Source organism: Protopterus annectens, chromosome 10.part0, assembly GCF_019279795.1.
Source record: "Protopterus annectens isolate FY-2018-M chromosome 10.part0, PAN1.0, whole genome shotgun sequence".
Classification (NCBI taxonomy): domain Eukaryota; kingdom Metazoa; phylum Chordata; order Ceratodontiformes; family Protopteridae; genus Protopterus; species Protopterus annectens.
This window is the reverse complement of record NC_056744.1, coordinates 1,059,901,822-1,059,924,321: the sequence shown is the minus strand read 5'-3', so window position 1 is coordinate 1,059,924,321 and position 22,500 is coordinate 1,059,901,822.

Sequence of the window (22,500 nt, the reverse complement as noted above, 5' to 3'; positions counted from 1 at the left end):
GAGACAGACAGGGGTATTTTATTTTGCTGCTGAGCAGTACAAGGGCCCTGCCATAGAGTGACTAAGGCACTTTTAAGCAGTTGTAAGTGGGTTTGCATGGGTTTGCGTGATGCTTAGCAATACTAAGCTAAGCGCACACATGTGCACACTTGCTTAAACCTGCTTACTACCGCTTAAAAGTGTTTACTCCCACTAACCCCCGTGCTAATTTCTTTTAAAGAAAAGAAAATGGGGAGATAGGAAAGTGGTGAAAAAGGGGGCACAAAGAGGGACAGACAATAGGTAAACAATCTCGGGATGTGCAGGATGGGTGTAGGGAAGGTCCATAGCTGCCCATTTCTTTAACAATAACAGCTGTGCATATGCAATGAATTTGGAGTGAAATTTGAAACCTTCCACCCCTGGGAGAGGGGTGAGGACAACAGAGTATGTTGTACTGCCAATTCTAATTATCAGCTTACATGTTTGTCCGATGGACATGTGTGCGAAATGGGCAGCTATGTATGGGGCGTAATTATTTTGTGAGTACAGATTGCCCTTTTTTTTTCAGGTGGGAGTGGGAAGTGAGGTAGAGGAAGTAGGTATGTCCGGGGAGGTAGGTTGGGAAGGTAAACAGACAAGACAGACAAGATGCATACAGGGGCGGTGTATGACACATGGGGTGGGTGAACACAATTGACAGGGTCGAATGTTTGAAAATCGCAAGCCCATGAGCCCACAGATGGTAACAGTGGAACTGAGATCCCCACCCATGGGCAGTCACCACTGAACCTTCACAGCCCCAAGGGTGGCTGTGCTGGGGGCTGTGTAGGATGGGCAGGCTCACCCTTGAGATGTGCCACTCTTGCCTCAAGCTGGTGTAGGGGACCAGCGACTGTACCCTGGATCTCCCTACGCACCACAACCCAGACCCTTCAAAGGGTGACAGGTGGCCCTTCTCTGCCCACGCTTGCACCGGGGGGATGAGTCCCATCCCCTGCAGTGCTTCCACCCGAAGGTGGCACAGGACCAATGGAGGAGGGAAGCCCAGGCTGGGCACCGGACCTGCTGGTGCCAGATGCACCCGCCGGCTGAGGAGGGACAGGTGGGTCCGCTTGGACCGGCCTTCTCATACGTTCTGTGATTAGGTGTGTTTAATTACAACATAAACAAAACAGCATTCCAGATTAGTTGTAACAGCATGCAATAATATTCCCATTAACCCAAAACACCAAGGGTACAACAGTTGAACAGCAAGCATAACACATGCATATATATTGAACCACAGTGGTTATTCCAACAGCATGCAGGGATGTTTGGTAGCAACAGGCCACCATGATTTTGGTGTTCAGACAGGGCACATGCATCAACGTGAATGCAAATATTTATAGAACAGTAGGACATATGTTCCAACAAATACTTAAGATTACACATACCCATTGAGGTGTGGAATTGCATGGTTTATGCACATACAGTAGGGTGTAGAAAATACCTCAGTTAACATCTTTTAATTACCTTTTCATCTACACTACATTCCTAGTGACTGAATGTGTATATCCCCTACATGTATTATTACACTTGCCACCATACATTAGGTTGTGTAATGGGTTTGACTAGTTCAATATATGCCTGACCTATATCTGACATACTAACTGTCCAGGATGCAGATGTTACTGCTACATATTTCTTGATTGCATTTATATTTCTTTATCTACATATCTGGGATGTTTTCACATGACATTTTCACTTTGATTTATACAGAACCCTGCATTTCTTGACACACACTCACATTTTTGGGGAAAATATAACATGCTACACATGTGCCAGCTTTAGTTATTCATGCCAGCCAGTAACTGACTGTTGTGGGCTGTATATATGTTTCACAGCTACTAGCACTTCCACCACCCACTTTATATGAGACTGCACAACTCTGGGTTGCCAGTACCTTTTCAAACCACAGGCCTCCTGTATCCACTGGTTCAGGCGGACCTGCTTTCATCTCTTCAGGTCTGCATGGTGGTGACGGACCTGCTCAGCAGTCCGAGGAACGCCTGTGGCACTGGTGAGGTCATGAGCTAACCAATCCTCTGCCTTGTACTTCGTCCCTTGGAACTGGCCCTGCAGGAGTCTTGTCTAGTGACAGTGGACAAGGAGCCAAACCATGTATTTGGATTCCTCGATGCCCCAATGTTGTGCTCGGAAGTGTGTTCCCTCTCTGACACCAGACATTCTAACTGCAGATGTGAGCTACAATCGGTTATGGTGTGTATTCCCACCTGTGGGGCTTAAATATGCTGCATTTCCTGCACTTTTTTGTGATTGGCCATTTTGTAAAATTCGCGGCTGACTGCAGACCTGCTTAGTAATGGTTAAACTATCATTCGTAAGTATATGAATGTTAACAGTGGATGTTTCCCCTATGTTGTCATGGCTTAGTGGTTCTGTACTTTGCTTCTAAAGCACAGAGTCCTGGATTTGAACCTAGTGGTTCTGTACTTTTCTTCTAAAGCACAGAGTCCTGGATTTGAACCTTGTCATTCATTTTATTTTCATACTGTCCAGACAGGCTAGGGGGTGTTGCTGCATTTAAGCAACTTTGCTCTACCTTACTCCTCGGTGCCCTACGGTGCCCTGGTTGGCGCGGCGCACACGTCCGTGCAAACACATTGCGCTAGGTAAAACGCCATTGAACTATTGGCAACTGTATTGCACTGGGTAAAGTGCTGTTAAACTGTGGGCACCTCTATTGCTCTAGGTAAAGCGCTATTAAACTATTTGCAACTCTATTGTGCTGGGTGAAGCGCTGCTTAACTGCAGGCAATTTTATATCAGGATCCTTTAAAATATTTATTTTCTTCACTGATACATTGGCCATTTCACTGCTTTTTAGTAATGTTTAAACATATTTGTCAGGTATTATTTCATATACTGATTTAAAACATAAATACGAAGGGGAGTGGTGGGACTCGAACTGTGAATGCCTCTTCTTTGTGCGAACACTCTCCCATTACGCTATTGCTATTTGGTGCAATTTGCATAAACATTCTTTCTTATGCTCTTCCATGTCTGAATTGCTAACTGCAGCTAAGCAATGGGCAAACCCGCGCACACACGTGCAAATACGGGCAGCTATTTTGGGAATTAAAAAAAATATATTTAATATTTTGCGTTTTAGAACTATGATAGGGTTTACAATATCAGGGAGTGTAGTCTTGGGTGCAGGGACATTTGAGTGGACTCGCTCTTGTGTTTGTGCTTTTTTTACTTTTGAAACACTTGCAGGGGAGTGGACATTTAGACTGCTCGGCAGTCCGACACGCCCCCTGCTTTCTTACACAGTCCGTGTAAGACTTACGGTTGAGTCAGCATGCCCTCATGCATATTCATGGCATGCTGACATCATACCATTCAACTGCAGCATCCGAGTAAGACTTATTAAGTTTTACACGGAGGATTCGTGAATCCGGGGGAACATTTAAAGCAGGAAAGTTTCAGTACTAATAAAATATCAATCTAGGACAGGAATGTGATATTACTTAAGCAGGAAGGAGTGTATAAATATTTGGGAACTGATGAAGGACCTGCAATAAAACATGAGTAAATTCAAATAAAACTCAGAAAAGAATACATCAAAAGACTAACACCAATACTGAAAACAGTCCTGACATCTGGGAATAAAATCCAAGCTATAAACCAATTTGCTATCCCTTTTTTAACTTTCAGCTTTGGTGTTATGACTGACCCCAAAAGGTACTGGATCAGTTGAACAGAAAAACAAGAAAAATGTTTCACACTTATCAAGTGATATATAAAAATCAGTGTATACCAAGATTAGATATCCATAGCTCAGAAGGAGGTAATGGCCTGCTCAAAACTGATTTTATATATATATATATATATGTGTATATATATATATATATATATATATATATATATATATATATATATATATATATATATATATATATAGATCTGCAGTAATGGGGTTGCATATATATCTGCTGACTTCATAAGATACAAACATAGTGAAAGTTTTAAAACATGAGGATATGCAGTAAAATATGAGCTCTCTACTTTGTTTAGCAGAAGCATTCAGGTAGTAAGTGGGAATGAAAATCAAACCACAAGTAGACAAAAAAAATCAGACAGCAACTGAATATGCTATAAAAAATAGAAAGAAAGAAAGAATATAAGGAGAGAGATCAGATGAGAAGGAAAAGAATGTTGAAAAGCCATAAATATAATAGCAAGCATAGAGATCTGGAACAACCTCATGTTGATCAGGATTTGATGCAGAAATGGTTAAGGAGAGATGAGTTGAAACCAAAGGATAAAACGTTGATAATGGTAGCCCAGGATTGTGGCGATGCTAACGGTTTTCAAAGTCCATTGAGCATGCGGGAGAAAAAGACAAATACTGGGTTTATAAACACTGTTTGGAAACAGTTGCACACCTTTTTGCTGGGTGCAATGCACTCATGGCAGAGGGTCTGTGCACAAAATGTCAAAATAATGTGGCAAGAATGTTGCACTGAGGATTATGCACACAATATAATACAGAAATAATTGAGAATTACTGGATATGTAAACCAAAACGCATTATAGAGAATGATGAAATGTATATCATGTGAGATAACAAACAATATAAAAAACAGATGTAAAAAAAAACAGATAGTACTCCATTGATCACTGAACTTGCCTAGTGATTAGAGTGTCTCACATGCAGAGAGACACAAAGTCAAAAATTATCAAGATTTACAGGCCATTGAGAGCAGTGTGGAAGAGAGATACCCAAACAGTTTCAACAGTAGTAGAAATAATGGGTTTAATAAAAAGAATTTACAGTCGTATTGAGCTACCCTACCAATAGATATAACTATATATGAAAGTCAGAAGGAGTCAGTTCTGTGCACATCGTGGGTGCTGCAAGGAGCACTTTTAGCTAAAATCAAAAAGAAACAATACTAGTTGCAAGAAAGGTTGTGACAAAAAAATTGGAAAACTAACTCTCCTATATCTTTTAGAAATTAATTTATTTATTTAGACACAAATCTATGTGAAAAAGAAATATCTAGTTTAAAAATTAAAACAAAGAATTTAACACGCAAATTAATTGTTTGGGAAAAGTTACAATCATTACTGAAAAAGTTTTAGATGATTTCCTGAATGTATATGGAGGTATATTCTTGTTATGGACTTTGTAAATAGTTTGTTTCAATTTTGGTTGTAAATATGTAATTACTGTTATTGCTCTTGTTAAAAAATAAAAAATATTTTTGAAAACAAAAAAGAAAGAAATAAACAATACTAATTATATGAACTTTAATTATACCCTGACTTAGGAATCGGGTTCATTGCCATCATGCAATAAGAAAACCAAAAGATTTGGAGAAATTAAACTGAGACCTCAGAAGAATGGTCTGATATCAAAACAGTGAGATGATGAAAAGAATCTTTTAAGGAAGTCAATAACAATTTGTGTAAAATATTACAAGCATGCAACAGCTAACAATTTGTCTAAAATATTACAAGTATGCAATGGCTGACATACATACAAAAGCTTGAGAAGCTGGGTCTGCATTTACTGAAATACAAAAATTGAATAAAGGACAAGATTGAAGTATGTAAGGCAACTAAAGATAACTTGCTGTATGAATGCATTGGTCTTCATCACAATGTAAACTTCCTGAATTTTTTTTTTTTTTTTCAAAACAGGTTTATTGTTTTAACATATAAGAGAAATATCATAACAATTTTATACAAGTAATTAAAAATAGGTATTATTATAATATTCAACAAAACAACTAAAGTATTTACAAAGACATCCACTACAATCAGATCAATTAATTAAACTAAAATACCGTGCTATTGAAATTAGAATTTTTTAGCAAATTTTGTAAATTATCCCATACAATATAATAAGATGTTTTTCTAGTTGTTCTTGTCCTAATTGTGTTTATTTCCATATGGCACACTATATTCATAACATTTTTAAATTCATTGAACGAAGGAGGTGTATCTGAAATCCAATTTCTAGTTATTATTTTCCTAGCAACTGCTAGAATAGACCATAACAAGGGAAGCTTAACCTTTTTAACACTTTGAGGTACAGGTGTGTTGAATAATATAACAGATTTAGAAATAATGAAATTATCTGTAAAGAGAGCCTGCAAAAATTCATTAATTGACTTCCAGTATTCTTTCAATTTTATACAGTCATAAAACATATGAGCCCAGTCAGCATTAATTTCTACATTACATCTCTTACATAAATTATCTTTATTATTTATTTTATTCATCATCAAAGGTGTATAAAAAGATCTATGTAAAAATGTCCATGTATAAAGTCTCCAGACAATGGAAGATGTAGTTCTATAAGCAGATTACAATATATATTGTTTATCTTGTTGATTTGGTGGGTCCCCATTAATAGAAGTGAAATAATTCCAGTATGAATCTACACTGTAAAAAGTTTCTTGTCTGATAATTTTATGTATGTATGAAAGTTTACCTTTATCAGAAACTTTATGTTGTAAATTTAATATCAAGTAATCAATCAGTGTTGGAATAGATTCTTTAACTGTTATAGACATTAGATCTATTTTATTAATGAGATGTTGTCTAAAGGTCTGAACCTCTAACCAGCAAGTTTCTCTTAGATCAAATTCTTGTTTTAAGAAATCTAGATTTTTAACTTTATTATCAGATATCAACTGATACCAGTACTTTAGATCATTATCTATAGCTAAATGAGTTCTTTCAGAAGTAGATGACAAAAGCATACCCTGAGTATACATTACAGGGAATATAATAAAATTCCATTCCCTATACTTAGGGTGCATGAATATAAAGTTATGATAGCTAATAATAATGTTTAATGGGTAACAAACAATATGTTTAGGTGTAATAGGTGAAGTACAAAATTCCTTTAGTAACCATAACATGGAGTTATTTACAATCATATTTTTATGTGTTAAGGAGGTTTTCATGAAGTGCATACTAATTAGCTCCCAATAATCTTTCCATTTTGTAACATATGACTGATCTATTAGTAAAGTAATAACTTTTACAATAGAAGAGATAGTATATAAATTAAAGTCTGGAAAAGAAATACCTCCTTGAGACCAGCAATTAGTATGTTTCTTTAATGCAATCCTAGGTCTATTAGGTGCCCATAAGAAATGTAACATTAGTGTATTCAATTTCTTGATAATTATTTTTGTAGGTGAAAGTATTATTGATTGTATTAAGTATAAAATCTTGGGGAATATTATCATTTTAATAATTGTAAGTCTCTCCTCCATAGTAAAAAACATATTATTCCAGGTATTAAAAAGGTTTTGTATATTAAGAAAACAGGTATTATAATTATTATATATAATAGATTTAATATCTTTAGATAGTATTATACCTAAATAAGTTATCTGACCTGAATTGGGTACATATTTAGTAAAATCACTAATGAGAATATTTTTTCGTGTATATGTAGGTAGTATTTTAGTTTTTTCTTCATTGAATATTAAACCAGAAATACTTTTAAAATTCATCATTTTATCAAATAGAGACTGCATAGAAGAATTAGATCCTGCTGATGTAATTAGAACATCATCTGCAAAAAGTTGAATTTTGGATGTTATATTTTCATCTATTTCAAAACCCTCTATGTCAGTACTGTTTCTGATCAAATTAGCCCAAGGCTCCATTACTAAAGTGAATAATAGTGGAGAAAGTGGACATCCTTGTTTTGTACCTTTAAAATTGGTATTTTTTGTGAAACATATGTTCCTACCTTAATATAAGCCAAAGTTCCTTTGTATAAATGCTCAATTAGATTTACAAATGCATCTGAGAAGTTTGTGCACTTCAGTAAGGTAAACAGATAGTCCCAACTTACTGAATCAAATGCTGAACCCAGAACGAAAGCGGATATTAAAATTTATCAGTTACGCTATTTTTTGAAGCTTTGGTGATTTTACATCTTGGTTTCTCTGCCGGTTGCTTTTTGTGGTTACGTGCGTTTGTGGTTTTTATTTAGTGACTTTGTGCTACCATGGCGGCTGAAACCGATGAGGTTTTGTTAAACCTTAGTACTTATTCTTTTCCTGAAGGAGATATGAAAAAGGACATCAATTCGTTATTTCTCTCTACTCTAGTGGAAATTCAAAAGTCGCTTAAGTTTTTGATGTCCAAAGCCGATGATTCTAAAGTTGAGGTTAATGCAGCCTCTAGCCCGTTAGGTTCCTTTAAGGAACTGGACACAGTTGTAGAGGTGGAGCCACTTAAGGAAGCAGCAAGACGGAATCTAACCGTTGACGGGAATACGCGGCTTGACTCCTGTTTCCAGCATCAACATGGCGCAAAACCAAGTCGACGAGACGTGAGGAAACTTTTGGATATATCTAGTAACCCATTCGCGAAGTTCGTTCACCACGACTTTCATTGTGAAGGGGATATCCTGAAGAAACGGGACACTTTGACCAGGTTGGTTAAACGGTATCGCTCCCTGACTATTGAAAATCATTACTTTGAGAGATGTCTCGAACTTAAAATTATGCCTAAAGGTCTTAGGTTTTTTAAATGCCCCAATGGGGTATACGCCGGGGATGTTTTTTTCGAAACTCTAGTCACTTTTTTTAATGAATGTGGTATGTCCTTTTTGAAGTTGTTGATCAACAACAACATTTCAAAAATGTCTGAATTAAATACGGAAATTGTACGCTTAGAAAGTGAACTATCGAGTGTTGAGAATGTGGATTTTCTTATGCCTCTTTTTGAAGAGGTTGAGAGGCACTCAAGTGAGGTTACTAATAGGAAAATCGTCAAGCTTCAGCGAGACATTTTAGCATATAGGAACAATTCAGCTTATTCTTTTTTTATGCCAAACAGTAGAGAATCAAATGGGTCTACCACTAACAATAACAAAGAAAAAAACGCTGGTTCTTTTTCTGTGTCCGGAAGACCTGTTTTTTCAAAACAGGCTCCACCAGCTAGACGGGTTAATACTGCCCTTTCGATGAATGAAGTTATAGTTGACAAACTAAGGTCAACTACTTTATCTGAACATGTGACTCCTTTTGGTGGCAATAAAAAATCATTGGAAGATGTTCCTTGTGTTTCAACTGACAACGTTGATTTAGACTCTGAGACTGACAATGATGCTAATGTTGACAATGTATCAAATGATGTTAATGTAACTAATTTGGGGAATAAGATTTTTTTAGGCAAAAAACCTGCAACTATCAAGAAAACTGTTTTTACAAGAAGCAGGACATTTCTGAACTCAAACTCCTCGGGGGAGGAGATGTGAGTTATGACAATGTAGAACCAACTAACTTTGACATTATTAATTTGACTGACCGTGTATTGGAGCCTAATGAGTTAAAAATCCTTAGATTAGGACTTAATTTTATACCCACAAAGAAGGCTGATTTATGTAAAACCATAATTGATATTAAGAAATACATACGAAGATTAAATCTAGCTTACATTTTACAGGGTGTTTCATGTTACGAGAAAAAGTTAACTAAATCCTCCAACTTTAACCCTCCATTAGTACACACTTTAAAAATTTTTGAGGACACCTGTTTACAAGAAATATATTCTTCCCTTGGGAATAACACCAGACAACAACACAATTTAACCATAGAGGAAAGAAGGGCCTTTAACAATTTAAAACAGATGAGTCAAGACACCCGCTTTATGCGGAGTGACAAAGGTGGGAATATAGTGATCATGTCCCAGGAGTTATATAATGTTAAGATGTTGAAACTTCTTGAAAATAAAGATGAGTATGAAATTATAAAACTTTTTGACATCAAGAAAAGGGAAAGACTTATTCATTCCTTTTTATATGATGCATTAATGTCAGGTGAAATTTCTTTGGAAGTTTACGAGTTTTGTTTGATTGACAAACCTAGAACAGGTGTTCTTTTTGGAATTCCTAAAACACACAAGAGTCAAGTAGATCCACCTTTTCGACCTATTGTTTCTGCTCCCCATTCGGTTACTGAAGGGATAGCGAAGGTTATTGATGCCATCTTGAGTCCTTTAGTAGTTGGAACTGACTCTTTTCTTAAAGATTCGTGGCATTTTCTAAAGAAAATAAGGGAGAGTTCAATTTATGAGATCTTTGATTCAGATCAACACATCATTTTCACACTTGATGTTATTTCACTTTTTACGTGTATCCCCCATGACGAAGGAGTGGAAGCTATTCGCTACATTCTTGGTAAAAACAAGGACATAAAAACTGGACAAATTTCTACTATTTGTAGATTTATTGAAATATTACTAGAGAATAATTTTTTTCTATTTGGAAATAATTTTTATAGACAGAAAAGGGGTGTGGCTATGGGGTCATCTGCGGCCCCTACCTATGCCAATCTGGTGATGTCATGGTGGGAGGACAGTATTTTAAGCACAGTTACAAAGGACTTTGGGGTCTTGTTTTACTGTCGCTTTGTTGACGATCTTTTGTTTATTATTCAAGGGGATGCCACTACAGCACAACAATTTCTACAGAGGTTGAATAACACTGGGGGGTTTTTACAATTTACGCTTAGTAGTCTTGGTACATCTATTAATTTTTTAGATGTCCACTTGTGGTGGGATGCCCATGTAAGGAGGTTTCAGAGTAAGATTTACAGAAAAGAAACATTTACAAATAGTTATGTGCATTTTTCTAGTGCACATCCTACACATGTTAAATGCAACATTCCGAAAGGGCAGTTTATTCGGGCATGTAGGATGACAACTGGGGCCCAAGACTTAGTCACAGAATTTAAATTTATAAGAGGTTTGTTTCTTTCTAGGGGTTATGATCCCAATTTATTAAATTCCATTATAAGTGAAGTTTCGGAGAAAAGGCAATCACACTACAGTGCCATTCTTGAGGAAGAGAATAATGTAACACCTAACATTGCACCATTTAGGACTGAAAACAATTACAATTTGGTGTGTTCTTTGGATATGAATATTAACAACAAACAGATTTGTGATATTTTAAACAGAAATTGGAAGATTATCCATGGTAATTCTGATTTGTATGAGGTGGTAGGTAACAAACCTTTTTTTGTGTATAGGAATTCATTTAACATCAAAAAAGCACTAGAACAGCATTCTTCTAAATTAGGACCCCAATGTTCTACGGTTAAAGGTATGTTTCCATGCAACAACTGTAGCACTTGTAGATTTATAGCTAAAGGACCTATGATTATGTTAGAGAGTATAGATCTTACTTTTTCTGTTCCCGAATATGTAACATGTAAGACCAAGGGGGTAGTTTATTTAGGTCTTTGTAGTTCATGCCCTGCATTTTATGTAGGGATGACTACAAGGAGCCTACATACACGTATCGTGGAACATGTGTACAACATTAAAACAAAAAATGAAAATAGTGCACTTTTTAGACATTCTATTCAATGTTTGAATTTTAGAAAATTTCTGTTTACAGTGTTAGAGGTAGTTCATTCTGATCTGAGAGGGGGTGACTTTAAAAAGTTGGTTGAACAGAGAGAAGCCAGGTGGCAGATTAAACTTTTTGCTGATAAAACCCCTGGGTTGAACGAGGCAGTCAACATTAAATGTTTTTTAAACAATGACCTGTCCAGTATTGATAAAGACAAAGTATCTATTTCTACATTCTTTGTATAAAACCCATTTAACGTTTTTAACCTAGTCATCAGCTTTTTACCAATTATGGTCTTTTTAATTGTTTAATTGTTTGACCAACCAGCTACCATGAGTAATTTACTGTTTTGTATTTAAATGTGAGTTTTTATGTTATAATTATTCTGATGAAGTCCCAGGACGAAAGCGGATATTAAAATTTATCAGTTACGCTATTTTTTGAAGCTTTGGTGATTTTACATCTTGGTTTCTCTGCCAGTTGCTTTTTGAGTTGTGTCCTTGCTGAGCACTATCCTACTTGCTGTCCCTGCAATAAATCTGTCTGCTTTATACAAAATAATGCACAGCAAACACATTTTAGTAACCAGATTTTACAACCATGCTATACTACTGCTTTAAAATATATCACATGACAATTTCTTCCAGAATAGAGTTATAAAATTATTTATGCTTGTCAATCAGATGAATTAAATGAGTTATAGTAATGTATATGTTTGGAACATAAGTTTTTAACACAGATTATTATGCTGCTGTTAAGTAGATTTTCAAAAACACTTGAATAAATGTTTCATTTTCTATGCCTTCTAAAATAAGACATTTACTTACTACAAGAAACTGCATCATTTAAACTCATTATAACTGACATATTTTATGAATTATAACATAGATATTTAAGTAATTATATAAAATAACTCGCATTTAGATGTTAAAGAGTTCATTTTCCTTCACATAGTCGCATTTGTATCATTTCTATTTCCTGGTAGAGTGCTCTTCCTGAATCTGTGATGTGTCAGTGTGATATCTAGGTCAAAGGTTAGACTAACTGCTTTCAGCTTCTCTGTGAGAATTCTGAGAGTTGAAGCTTTTGAAGTAGCTCATGGACACTGTGCATGAGACAGCCCACATCCCAGATTGTCTCCCTTAACATTTTGGTGGGAAACTTATTAAAAACTAGTGACAAACATTCATTTAGCAGAGTAAATGCATCTAAACATGACAAAACCTTCACAATGTATTTTACAGGTTATTACAGCCTCTATGTAAGTGAAATTAAGCCCAAAATTATTAATAAGTAATAAAACTCAATATTTTTGTCCCAACTCAATTTTTATGCAAATCTTATTATTTACTGTGTCTATATGATCAAAAGCATTTCTATATATTAATAAAGAAAAGAAAAGAGAGTAGAAAATAAAAGGGTGTAAGGCAGAAATAAAAAAATGTAAGAGAAAGCTATAAGAAGTATATACAATGGAATATTACTTACTGTTTATATTAATAGAGTTAAAAATAAAACATATTATTTACTATTATTTAGTTCTAATTATTATTAGTTAAAGCATGACAGATTATTTACAAACAAGCATAAGCAGTATAATCAAGAAAGTATAATTAGGAATAGCATTTGAAGAACATATAAACTTTTTACAAGGAATAAATATGTTATTATTCTATTAATCATATTTTCATTACTCTTCTCTCCCTGCCCTCCCCCACTCTTTACCCACTACATAATCTAAATAGAATGTCATTGTTTAAACAAAGAAAAGAAGAAAAGGAGAAGAAAAAAAAAGATAAAGAAAAAAAAATGTATCAAATTACTGACCTTACTTCTCTTTTTCAGAAAGAGAAACAAATTAAATCATAGCTTGTTATTAAATCTTCAGATATTTTGACTGGTTATGAAACAAAACATTTCTTTGCACACAGAGAATAACTATCCCCGGGATTCATGAACCTTGCATGGCGTAGGCGCCACAATGCCAGACATGGCCGCAGAGCGATTCAGGTACGATCCAAACCCACGTGCATCAGCGGCGTACGCCGGAGTTGCGCCGCCTCTGGCGTAGGTATGTTAAATACCCCATGTGCGGTGTTGCACCATGCAAATGAAGGCAAGTAGCGATTCACGAAGTGGCGCGGGCGTAGCATAACAGCACGGCAATGTAAACCAAAAAAAACGGTTTACATATATCCAAACATGACATAGGAGTAACGGAAGGCTGCCAACGTCATGTGTCATAGTGGTGCAACATGGCAATGTGGAAAGAAACCGAGAATGTCAAAGGAAAACCTGCAGAAAATGTAAATAACGACATAAATGTCATGTACGCAAAAACCACAGCAGAACCCCAGGACATGTCCGCGGAAGGTGAGGAACAATGAAGTAATATGACAATGCCATAAAAGAGCAGTATAAGACACATCAGCATCACAGACACAATACACCATAGTATGAATGGAAAGCCACAACCACAGCCCAAGGGTTGCCAAGGAGTGGCGTCAGTGTCTGGCGCCGTAACCATGTATTAGTAGTCAATGCCATGCAAATGAGGCAGATAATACTGAATCGCAATCCCCCGCCGGCGTAAGACTGCACCAAACGGCGCAGCGGTAAAACACCAAGGAGTGGCCTAGAGGGAACACCTGCCAATCGCAGAGGGGTGTGCCGCTGTAGGAAGAAGCACATTGGAGCCCAGCAAACCTGGGCTGTACAATGCACATCACAGCATCAGGACCGGCGTGTGAGGAAATAGATGCGCTGAGAGTATACAATGCACGCACAGATGCATGTGCACGAGGAGGACTACGTTCCCCAAACCAGTCATGTGACGGACGCCCCGTCAACAACCATGGATACAGGAAGGTGATGCGGAGAATATGAGGAAATGCGGAAGCAGTGTAATTGGAGTCGTAATGAGCAATTAACACCAATCAACCGACGGAGGGCAATCGGCAGCTGACAACTCTGCATGCAGAAATCTGCAAAACGGGAAAGGGGAGGAATATGAATGCAAAGAAAGTAGTGGATGTTGCAGAAATGCAAAGAGCGAAGAACCGATACAGCACAGCCAAGGAGAGAGTTATCATAACGGTGGCGGCAGACAAAATGCATGACATGTCATGTGCCTGCAGGATGCACTCCGTAAATAGTAGGTGCAACGTGCAGAAACAGTAAAGTAAGGTGTAAAGCTAAACCAATGCAGGCAAGTGTAATGTAACACCAAAGGCAACAGCGTTGCAGTGCCAACGGTAAAACACGGTAGATAACCCACAGATACGGCAGCAGAGACACACCCAATGACATCACCGGGTGTACAGCACAACACTATAAAGTGGGAATGCACACAACACACAGCCGAATTCCCAAACGCTGCGCCTTACGGTGTAAACACACGGGGAACTTTTAAAATGTATATGTTGGGTGCTGCCGTGGCCGTGATGCATCAGCATGTGTTAGAGACAGACAGAGTTGCGGAGGAGGGTGCCGACAACTACCGGAGGCCTCAGAGGAGAAGGAGAGTGTTCAGACCAAGGGTGACCTACCAGGGGCTGCAAGACCTGGAGATAGTAGAGCGTTACAGGGTGGACAGGGACACGTTACAGCAAATAGTGGAGCTGTGCCGGCCAAGCCTGAGGACAAGAGACAACAGAGGGGAGCCCATCCCAGTGGACACAAAGGTATGTGTAAGCTTGCGAATACTGGCAACAGGTACCTTTCAAAGGCCAACCGGGATATAATGGGCATCTCACAGGCATCAGCATCCAGGGTACTACACCAGTTTCTGGATGCCATGTTACGACATGCCCATGAGTGTATATACTTCCCCAGATCTCAGGAGGAGTTGGCTAGCAATATGCGCCACTTCCACCGTGTGGCACAATACCCGGAGGTACTGGGTGCGATAGACTGTATGCACATAGAAATCAAGTCACCACCCGGTGAGCAGGGTAGACGCTACATAAACCGCAAGGGATTCCCCTCCATCAATTGCCAGGTCGTGTGCAATGCGCAGGGCATTATCATGGATGTGTGTGCTGGCAGCCCCGGAAGCTACCACGACTCCCATATCTGGCATGCCTCACAGCTGTATCAGGTATTCACCAGGGGGGACATCACACAAGGTCACCTTGTGGGGGGATGCTGGCTACGCATTGGAGCCGTGGATGATGACACCCATCAGAAATGCACACACACATGCAAGAACGCCATAATGAGGCACACGCACAAACCAGAATAATCATAGAGCGTGTGTTTGGGATGTTGAAATCACGGTTCCGGTGCTTGGATACATCTGGTGGAGCCTTGCAGTACTCTCCAGGCACATGTGCCCACATATTCATAGTATGTGCTATGCTACATAAAATGATCCTGCGGAAACAGCTGCCGCAGGGACATAATGGTGTAGGGCCACCAAGCCCGCCACAACTGCCAAGGCAAGCACAGGCACAGGGCGTTCAGCACCATGAACACACTGTGTCAGCCCCAGTAGGCAGACTGAGGCGTACCCAATATGCCTATGCCTTGGCAAAGAGGGAACGTATAGCACATACTCTGACAGCGTAGGCCCCATGGACTGACACCTCCCTACCTGCACACACAGTGAAATGGACGGCACACAAACATGTCTGCCCATAATGTGTACTGTATGGGCGGTCCCATGTGTGACTCCAACATAGGTAGCACCCAAACACTGCACAACCAACAGCCAGCGGAGCATGGAACGCCAAAACCTCAACCGCACGCGGGTCCGACAGCAGACGGTGTAGCCGTATGCTGCCACGTTCGGCGCAAGGTGTCTACATATGTACATATGTGCATACACAAATATGGATATAGATATCATTACACACGTAGAAATATATGTACACATACACAGATATAAAGTACAACAAGTTCAACAGGGAATCACAGGGATGCAAGGTTACAGATGCAGTAAGATGCGAACTCTCAACATAGTAAACATACTGAACGACAACCCGACTATCAGGGAGGGTGGACAGAGCAGGGAATGCCACCCATGGAAAGGTCAACCCACCTAAATGCATATTCGCCATTCGGGATGATCGCCAGGCCACGATACAGTAACAGGACATGTGCGTGTAATATTCTGAGGATATGAGGGCGGAGGTAGACACCGCCGCCGACGACGTGTTCAACGTAGGTACTGTGTGCAACCGTCCCTGCGAAAGCGGCAGTATGTCTATGTGTGAGGTGAGGGTGTTGTGTGTTCCACTGTGCCAGTGTAATGTGTGTGACACTATAAAATGTGTATGTAGGTGGCATGTGACAGGCGGAGTGGAATAACATGTGTAGGCATACAGTATAGGAACCACAGGCGTATGTATAGCAGTACCCACAAAGTAGTACTGAGAGCTCCTCACTGGCTAGGCATGTGGCGATGTAAAACGATGCAAATCGAAAATGTCCCAGAATGTACCACAGGAGTATAGCCAACATGACATGCAAAGGACGCATGTACAAACCATCACCGTATGTATGGCGCCGACATGTTAATTCCAATACGATATATCGGCAACGTTATGCAGCAATAGTTATGTACCGCGGAAATACGCATGTGCTACCCCGGCACCGATCGTGGACACGTATCATCCCGTAAACACCGCTGTGTGTTCTACGAGTGTTAAACAAGCAATTGCCACCCGAATAGGTGGCAACCGGTAGCATACAGGCCGTCCCAACTACAGGACCACAATGACCGACAATATCCGTGACAAAATGCCAAGGGATAGTTGGCACCTACGAACAGCTGCAGATATACTACCGATGTGACGGAGGAATACATGCAGGAAGCACACAAGCAGGCGGTACCGACAGCAGACGACATCAACAAAACCTACACTCCTAGAACAACAGACAGGTAACTTGTAACTCCCCAGGCAGGGATGGAGCACACACAGAAGCATACCGTGTATGTACAAATGCAAGGCCCACAACCCGTACCCGTCACCCACAGCCGATATACCCCATCGCACATATCAAAGGGATACAATCCGAAATAGCAGCACAAACATACAGGCAGTTAATGACAGCGGCATACCCGCAACATCCCGCGTGGGAACCACTATCAGCAGCGGATGCATACCTGCATCCGTTGTGTACAGGAATACAAGAGCTATGTTACACATCAGAATGCGAAACGCCATCGACAGACGCCGGCAGGACACGGACACCCACATGTGGAACATAATACCATACCCAACACACACAATCCAAGGCTAACACCACAGCCAAATGTACCTGACGCGACACATAGCGGTTGTAGTCACACATAATATAACACAATACATACCATCCCCACGAAGGTAGTGCAGATAACCAACGCCCAGACGATGAATGAACCATGGCCTAGTTCCGGCAGTACCGTCACGAATGGAGGAGATGCACAGGTGATATCGCATAAGTACACACCGAGGAACAGCTATTGGTGTGATGAACCCACATGCCGCAGGTGACGACGGATATAAGGAAGACTCCCAGGATAGTCAAACTGTATGTTCATACTGAACAAAGACGTTATTCCTACAAGAGCCGATCACTTGTCAGTAGTGAGACACAAACGGAATACGGAAAGCAATACAGGAAAGGTATGTAGAACCCACGAGATGTACTGGTGTGTAACGCATGATATGTATGACGAATCGGCACTGTATGTGAACGGTGTTTGTCAGTAAAGATACCTGTCCATAAAGGAGAGAGTGGTGAAAGGTGGTTATGTAGTGTTAACCTGCTGAGTATACCAACCACAGTGGACACCGTGTGCACAGCAGTGGGACATCATGTACACAGCTGGGATAGGCCAAGGGGTGCCATCGTGATTTAAAACACAGAACAATGCCACCACCCACGCTGATGCTGGCAGTGGATGTCCAACAATGAAGTGCCACAGCAGGGGATAGGACATGTATGTATAGTGTCACAGCACACATGTGTATGGGCAGATATTGTCGATGTCATACGTAATGTGTGCACGATGTGCACGTATGCCTCGCAGTAGGGGTGACCATGTCAAGTATGTATAATGTAAAGCTGTCATGATGGATACGTTCAGACATTATACACAGTATCACAGGCATAGCATGCATGATGGACGTATGGCCTAGTGTTATGTACAGTAACAGGATATGTATGGCCTGCAGATATGGGACAGAGCAGTAGCAGAATAGCCACCCAAAATGGAAGGAACATCAAGTAACCATGTCCAAGCTATCTGTAGCAGGTGCAATGTGTGCAACAATGATGTCTGGCAGGTCCATGTGTAAACACATATGCAATGTACACAGTCGTGCCACCCCCCCATGGTACTGTCCACTGGACAGCAAAGGTGGATGTCAACTGCATGTCTACACAGTAGTGCTGTTGTGGTGGTCCCATGTGTATGTGTCACCCTATCAGCAAGGGAGCTATCACATGACCAGTGCCACAGTGTGTCCCTGTGGGATGTGCACAGGACCTATGTTCTACAGCATGGTGTGTGTCTAGCCTGTGTAGGTAAACAGAAGCCCAGGCTAAGCAATGTGGCTTGTGTGCACATATGCATGACTGCTTCATTCACCCTGCCCACTGCAAACACCATGTAGGAGTACTACATGCATCAGTAATGCGGAGGACATGGCCCATGGCAGAGTATATGACACCACTGTGTAAGTGGTATGCAGATGAGTACAGATGTGTTCCCCGTCTGTCATCTGCATATGTAAACTGTCTGAGCCTGGTATACATCGCGGCATGACTATACTGTGACATGGAAAGTTGTAGCCATTGTGGAAGGCACACCACGAATGTGTTATAGTAACCCTGCCCATGTGTAGATGTGTGTATGGCACAAGTACTAAGGCTACCAATGTCCCAGCAACACACATAGTCCAGATATGTGTGGCCCTGCAGATGTGTACCCACGCCACAGTGGAATATGGCAACCACAGCACCATGTGGGGCATGCGTGTGTACAGCAACCATGTACAATGTGATATGCATGTATAGGGACAGTATCCATGTGATACCCAGTGGATGACTGTCGCTATGCAAAGGTGATGTGTATGCACCATCCGTGATGTATCTGACACAATGACATCTACACGATATATCTGCCACACCGACACCTGCATGGATGTTAGCAGTATGAGCTGCTGGAGGTAGAATGCTGCCAGGTATGTAGATGTGGGACATGTAGACATGGACATTACTCCGTGACAGCATGTTGTGTATGTAAGCAAATAGTGAACATGAGGGGACACATGACTGAGGACTGTTTAATGCCACATGTACCTTACATGTCGTAGGTAGCATGATATGCTTGCACCACTGTGTGACCTGTCCAGGAGTCACATAGCCTAACATCCTGAGACACAGGGTATGATGTGATGGTGGATGTGTACATTGCCAATACCAGAATGTGGAATGGTGCTGAAGGGCAATGTGGGGATAGTGTCTGATCTGTTACCCTCTGTACTACACCAACCACCCATGCAATGGTATGACAGGTGGCCATCATGTGGATGTGGTGTGCTGTGGCACACAGACGCCCAACAAGGGTGCCAGTAAAGGCATGGAAGTCATCAATGAGTGTGTGAAGCATGTATGTGAGGATGTGCCCCAGTGCCATACCGAATGGTGCAGTCATGTCTGTATGAATGCAGTCCCACATGTGCAATGCACTACCACCCATGTGTAGTGTGATAGATGCGGTGGTGTGGTGGTCAAGGTACACAACGTCCATGAATGGGCTAGCAGTTAATTCAGTGGGCTGCTGCAGAGACACATAACAACCAGCTTGGTGGGATATAACAGCTATGGAGATTGGAGGTGACATTGGGACAGTGTCCGAGGACATAATGTGTGCATGGCAGTACCATGTATGTGTCCACAGGGACAATGTGATGTCCATGTATGGATTGGAACCCTGTAGTGAGTGAGAGTGTATATTATTGGTAGGTAACCCATTGGCTGGCATGTTGCCAACAACATATCTGTCGGCAATGCCTGGGTGACTGTCGTATGCTACATTGAATGTGGATGTAGCCAAACAACACAGACATACCACCACACTGCGTGAGGGCCCACACTGCAAAGTATGGTGGTCATGTGTAGGTAGCTAGCTGTGGAGTATGTGATGGACCACGAGGACACACCATGACTGTCAACTGATGCACCACACACATTTGAACATACCCACCGTGCAACAGCCTGCACATGCGCCCATACAGCACATGTGCATGGAACATGCATACCACCGTGGTGTCTGTGAAAAGGCCAGTACCACCATGTCTCTGTGTGGAATAGCATGGTCCCTACCAGTGTGTACATGTAGCGGAATTGCATTGTGATATGTGTCAGCATAGTCATGTATACTGTCCGTCTTCCGGGGTGCCATGCCATTAACTACCCCCATCAGCAGATGTTGGTAGTACCGGCTGCTGAGCACATGTACCATGTATGCTGCAATGGGTGTGTGTCCAGGGTGTGGCTAGCAGGGCCGCAAAGCATATATGTCCATCAACCAGAGGGGGATGTCTGTAGGTATAGCACACAGACACATGGAGGTATGGTGCATGCCAAGGGTAGTGTAGGTATGGTATGTCTTGTTTAATGTGTCACCCAGCTATGTGTAGTGCATGGCCAAGCATGTGTGGGTACATGGGAGTCCATACTAGGGAAGTGCGTGTTGCTGTCAGCACATGGCAGTAGCAACTGTCCGAGGTGCAATGTACAGTATGATAACACAGCCAGCATGTAACCTGTGGTGTACAGTGTATTCACCGTCACGTGTCACAATGTGTCTAACGGTCACAAACATGGGTATCCAAACATGGAGTACCTATGATGCATTTGTCTTAGAAAAACATACAGTATGTGTGTACATCACTGTGTGATGTGGGATCCACTCACCTGTGTGTGTTGCAGTCCAGGTATGTGCCTGGGAGGTATGATCTGTGTACAATCTGGACCAGCAGGTGTGCTCTGTAGAGCATGGAGGCAGGTCCCAGGCACCGCAGATTAATGTCAGGCATGCCTTACTGTGTGTGCAGTGCATGTGTACAGCACAGTGGGGGGTGCAAGCATTGTCACACATCACTGCATGCCATGCCTGCCTGTGACAGCCCTGCTGGAGACAGACATGTGACACTGCTGCAGAGGCAGCATAGCATGTGAAGATGGACATGTGGGCCCCACACCCTAGGCAGATGTCTGCAGGTCATGTGTGCCACAGTACTGTGGTCGACCATGACTGGCATACTGGATCAATACCACATGCCTGCATAAGTACAGTATGATCCTAGTCAACAGTCGCAGTGACAGAGTAGGCAAATGTACAGTATCTCTGTGTGCAGACCACTGCCTACTGTACACATGGCTAGACACACACCCAGAGGGTGAATACACCAATGAGCCATCAGATGTCCCATTCCACGTAGCCTGTACAATGTCATCACAGGTGTAGTATTCAGGCTGGTAATGTTGTTGTTGTACTGCAGGGGCGCTGTGGGGATTTCAACATGTAATGTTGGTTCTGTATTCTCTGGTAACTTGTTTCCGGTGTATGGATGACTTGCAGAAGTTGTGAGATGTAGCATGGGTGCGCACCTGGAGGCTCTTAATAAAGAAAAGCCTTACAACTCCAGAAACCGTGTGGTCTCCTTCTTTACCAGGATATAACATATTGGCGACGAGAGGATGGGATGCCTCCGAGTCCGCTGCGAGTAAAACGGTGGGGTGCAGTTCATGTCGGACGACGAAGAGACTGGGCCTGCCGGAGTGATGTCTGGTTCCATGTTGGGGTCACTAGTTGCATACGACTGTCAGATACAGACCTGGGAGGAGTATTGTGAAGTGTTGGAACATTTTTTTGTGGCAAACCAGATAATGGAAGCGGGTCGGAAGCGAGCCATATTGTTGAGCTCGGTGGGCAGCAAGACGTACAGTCTGATGAGGAACTTATTGAGTCCTGATAAACCGGGGGACAAATCGTTCACAGAGTTGACGAACTTGCTTCAGTCACATTATAACCCGAAGCCGAGTGCAATAGTCCAGAGGTTCAAGTTAAATTCAAGGACTAGAAGGGCCAATGAGACGGTAATGGAGTATGTCGC